This window comes from Vicugna pacos, chromosome 5 (genome assembly GCF_048564905.1).
Source record: "Vicugna pacos chromosome 5, VicPac4, whole genome shotgun sequence".
Lineage (NCBI taxonomy): Eukaryota > Metazoa > Chordata > Mammalia > Artiodactyla > Camelidae > Vicugna > Vicugna pacos.
Window position 1 is genome coordinate 63,018,337 of NC_132991.1, and position 5,294 is coordinate 63,023,630.

Below are 5,294 nucleotides of genomic sequence, written 5' to 3' on the forward strand. Positions count from 1 at the left end.
GAATGTTCAAGTCGCCTTGTGTTTTTAATCTTCTTGCTTAGAGAAACTAATTCTTAAAATCCCAATTCTTTTGTTAATGTACAGAGCATTGATGAATCATAAACTTTTAAGAGAGCAAATGATTACAGTTTACATAACAATAACAAACTGAATAATAATGATAATTATGTATTACTGAAAAAGCAAAATAGAAACAGGAAATTCAGATGGGATCAGAGACGTTTTAATATAAACTATCCAGGCAATTTAAGAGGAAAAGCAGGTTTCTTCAGTTTTGTATAAATCACTGTACACATAGCTTGATCTATTTCAGTTCTAGTGACAACCTGGCCTATTGGAAAATTCTAATAAGCCCTTGATCTGTCTCACTGAACATCTTCAAGGATCAAGTTTAAAGTGACCTTTCAGCTGTTACTTTAAAAAAAACCTCTCTGGGGATGAGACTCTTACTCAAGAACTCGAGAGCCTGTCTATTAATATTCTCTCTCTGCTATGAGCTCCTCTACTTTGCATGGCTGGGCCCCAAAAATCTTGATTCAGTCTTTTAATATATGTTCCAGATGATAGGACTAATTGTTAAATTACTTCATCACAACATAGCTATCCTATATCACTTTTTCTTTAGAATAGACGCAGAATTTGCAAGTTAATAGTTGGATATTTGGAAGAAATGAAGTGATAAATAGTTCTCCCACTCTCTAAAAACATATCTATTATCTACGGGGATTATAAAATCTCTGAAAAGTACCTGCTGCCTATACATTGTGAGGAGCTGAAACAGCGTTGTCCTGATGTCAGGTACTTCAGGTCATCATGCCACTTCTATCTTTAGCAAAGGTCCCTCAGATTCCAGTAGCCAACAGCTTCAACTTTACCTAAGTTTCTGTAACCCAAGATGATGCTGGGCTATTACAATCATTCTTTAAAGGAAGATTCACTATGGCCTCAAGATCTTTAAGGCTAAGTTTGCCTAAATCAGAAATTTGAAATTTCACACAGCACTGTCCACTAGAATCTTCAGTACACATGGAAATCTCTAGCTACACTGTCCTGTATATAACCACTAACCACATTTGGCGACTGAGCACTTGAAATGTGGCTCACTGTGACAGCAGAATTGAATTTTTAATTGTATCTCATTTTATTTAATATAAATAGCCACATGTGGCTCATGATACCATAGTGAACAAAGCAGCTCTCAGTATATATTTATATTTGATTGTTACATCAGGAAATAAAAATGCTTTTTAAAAATTACAAATTCACCATGTGGAGAAATTGACTGGTACAAATAGTCCAGTCATAAAAGGATCATTTTTGTTTTGTAATATGTAGCTAAATTTCCCATCTTCTATATTCCTTTAACATTTTTCAGTTAGAAAAATGTAATGTCTACAAGGGACTAAATTTTTAGTCTCAAACTTCATATTTAGTATTTTTCCCTCAAGACCTTATAAAACTGCTTTAACTCCCAGTGGGATGGCATCTAGTGCACTGCCAAGGGGCCTAACCTTATTAAATTACCATGTGTGAGACGCCCGTAACTCAAGCAGTAGCAGGTGCAAAATCGGGAAGCAGGCGGAAGACTGACAGTAATTTTTAACATCTACACCAGCTGGCAAAAATGACAGGTGCTTAATTCCTCAGTCTTTAAAAATAACTGCTGAAAAGCCTACGCTGCATAAGCAAATATTTTCAAGTTTTTTAAACTGTCTTCAACTCACCTTCCTAACATATATTTATATAGCATAATAGTATCCATTAATTTTTTTGCCTCAAAGTATATTTGAAACTTAAATAGTATCCATTAATTTTTTTTGCCTCAAAGTATATTTGAAACTTAAATAGCACACAAGAACTTAACTTTTCTCCTCTATGAATGAAATAAACAATAATTATTAAAGTGGGGAAATAAAATTTTATTTTTGGACTTCATGGTAACATTTCTCAAGTAACATTATATACAGAATAATTCTTGATGTGTTTTTCTCTAATTGTATTTACATGTCTTTTTTCATAGTGACAGGTATATCTTGGAACCTAAGAGAATGGAGAAAGAATATCTTCCTTTAAATTCTAAGTCTAGAGAAAACCACAAATTCAAAAATTTATTCAGCAAACCAAGTTTATATCCCAAAAGAAAAGAGATTAAACAGCAAGTACCTGGAATTCAGACTATAGAGTCACATTGTCTTGAATTATCAAGATACCTGAAGCTAAAGAAAAGCAAAATGATGGAATAATTCAAGCAATGATCTCAATTTCACAGGCTAAAGAGAGTTGGTGTAAAAGGAAGGATGATAGGGTTCCAAACACCTGCAGAGAATTTTTCCAGAAACTTCGTATCAAGATAAATTTTCTGTTATTCATTAATATTTGGTAAGAAGTACTAGCTATACCCTGCTTTGTCCTTCACCTGCCACTTCCTACAGTGTAACAGGCCAGAGTCCACAGCCTTACAGAACTGAGAAGCCAACCCATTCTTAGGCCAGGGCAGATGTGGCCTATCCCTGGACCTCACACTGTAGAGGGCGCCACTCTGGTTCACCTCCAGCAACACACTCCCAGAACCAAGAAATCTACCCAGAGATAGACCAAGCCACTCTGGGAGCCCCCATCCCCCTCCTACACACTCCGGATACCCAGAACCCCAGACTTCCCTGCCCAAATGGCCCCAAGCTATCTTCCAGGACCTGGGTGGGATTCTTCCTATCCTCCTAAAGGAAGACTACAAACCAAACGCCAACAGATGGCCAAAGCCAGTGTTTATTTGTTTTGTTTAAAGTAGGAATAAAATTAACCACATTAACCACAAGGTCCCTGCAGTACAGGATGGAACTGGAAGTGAGAATAGAAGTCCAAGAATTTTAACCAGGCCTTCCAAGTTATTATGAAGATGTATTTGTCAACAGAGTACCAGAATATATATTATGTAATAGTTTGTTAGTTTGATTGATAACTTTTAAGTATTTAAATTTATGATGAGTGGATGAGTCTCGATGTGAACTCTTGCCCCAGGCCTGCAAACATAGGGGTGGACCAGCTGAGAAAGGATAGAACTCAGACTTTTCAGAGACAGATATTTAAATTGCCCAGAAATAATCCAAGAAACACTAGAAATACTCCTGGTCCACTTGAACTTTTCAAAAATAATAGTGCAGCCAAGATGACAAAGTAGGAAGACCCTGAACTCACCTCCTCCCACAGACACACTAAAATTACAACTACTTACAGAGCAACTATCTCTGAGAATGACCTACATAAGGCCACTTCTCCAATGAGAATGAGCAGAAAAGATTTTCTACAACTAAGGACATGAAGAAAGAGTCACAGTGAGGTGGGTACGAGGGGCACAGACGCGGTACAGTCAGGACCCGGGTTGGCAACTGACAAACAGGAAGAATATCGCTGGAGGAATATGCAGAGGTCCTCCCCAAGGAGCAAGTGCTCCAGCCCCACATCGGGATCCCCAGCCTAGGGGTCCTTCACCATGAAGACAAGCCCTCAGAACTTCTGGCTTTAAAAACCAGCGAGGCTTATGTTCAGGAGAGCCGGAGAGCTATAGGAAACAGAGACAGCTCTTGAAGGGGAGCACAAAACCCCACGTGTTCCGAGTCCCAGTGCAGAGGAGACTCAGTCAGACCCATTTGTTGACTGACCTTGGTGACCCTCCCAAAGAGACAGGAGGCACCTGGGACTCCCTGAGGATGGAGATGCTGGCAAGCAGCCAATCTGGGGCGCTCATTCTATGACAATAACACTGGCACTGGAAAGAGCCACTCTGGAATCCTCTCTCTAACCTATCAGCACCAGGGGCTTACCTGCCCCACCAGCAAGTGGGCACCAGCCCCAGCACTCTGGGCCATGCAGACAGGCACGTGGGGATCCAACTCGACCCACTAGTGAGTCAGCATCCACTCCATGCTCACCCACCCCGAGGTCACACAGGGACCCGGGCCAAACTTTCAGCGGGCTGGCACCAACCTGTGCGCCCTGGGCCATTCAGTCAACCACATGGGAAACCCACCTCACCCTCTTGTGGGCCTGCTGCCACGACAGAGTCACAGCCTCACAGCCAACAGGGCTGGGAGCCAGGCCTGCCAACCAGTGTGCCTACAGTGGTTGGCCCCACCACAACAGAAGGGCGCACGCAGCCCTACAGGGAGCACGCCTGGAGCGTATAACGCTGGCGACCAGAGGGAAGCATGCTGCTGGGTCCCACAGGACACTCCCTACATAAGGCCACTTCTCCAAGATCAGGAAGTGGAACCAAAGCCAACAAAAATGTGACCAGGGATGCTCAGGCCACGGCAGTGAGCCTCGACATCAGGGCACACTTTTACTTACAGGCAAAAGACCTAGATAGCTTCATTTTTAGGAAAAATTTCACATGTGACCATTATTCTCTTGGTAATATCTTGGCCATGCATATGAAATTGCCTGGTGTGCTTTGTCTCCAGGTTAGAATCTACGAAACTTGCAGTGGTGATCGCTCAGGGCTACGAACAGTCAGGGCTGAGGCCTGGGGACAATAAACGTGTCTAAAGGCAGCTGGGGAGAAGCTCTGCTCCTCTACCCGGAGTTACGACGACGCCCAAACTCAGCAGGAAGCAGGTAGAGAGGGACCGACCTGCGCCCCTCAGCGCCCCTCAAGAATGAGGAGCAGGACAAGACACAGGAGGGATTTGTTCTCGGAAAAATAAGACCAACTCTATAAGGTCTAACCTCTTCTTTTGTGCTTAGTCCAGTTTTACTTGCCTGTAGGGACCGAACGCAGAGGCTCGCACTTAATGCGTCAGATTAGAGTCCCCAACGCAGAATCGTGGGCGCCGGACTTGGCCGACCGTGGCCGAAGCACAAACAGGATGCTGTAACTTAAAATGGCGGCGGCGGGCGGTGTGCAGAGACTGCGCTGGAACGGCGACCTGGAGCGAGAGCAGGGCAGCCCCGCCCGCCCGACCCGGGAGAGCTCCGCCCCCTCCCCGTGAGAGCTCCATAAAGCGGCCCCGCCCACGGCCTGCTGGGGAGAGCGCCTCTTCTAAGGCACCTGGCTCTCATCTCTCCATTCTCTGATCGAGGACTAAAAGTTTGCTAGCTCAGACGGTAGAGTGCATGTTTAGCATCCATGAGGTCCTGGTTTCAATCCCCAGGTCCCTCCTCTAAAACTAAATAGGTAAAACTAGTTACCCCCTGCCAAGGAAAAAAATTTTTTTAATTAAAAAACATTATGCTGTAAACCAGAAATCGACACAATATTGTGAACTGACTATACTTCAATAAAAAAACACATATAC

General features: G+C 43.2%; 1 long non-coding RNA gene across 3 annotated transcripts in view; it reads right to left on the bottom strand.

Moving 5' to 3' along the window:
• LOC140696437 (uncharacterized) overlaps positions 1-4,879 on the bottom strand; it is a 77,123-nt gene extending 72,244 nt beyond the window's left edge. For 2 of the 3 annotated variants that reach the window (XR_012072772.1, XR_012072774.1), the window contains exons 1-2: positions 4,759-4,879; positions 749-883 (exon numbers count right to left, since the gene is read on the bottom strand). This is a non-coding gene — a long non-coding RNA (uncharacterized lncRNA). The remainder of the gene's footprint in view (positions 1-748; positions 884-4,758) is intronic. The other variant, XR_012072773.1, reaches the window with a different exon arrangement.
• Positions 4,880-5,294: the final 415 nt, after the last annotated feature.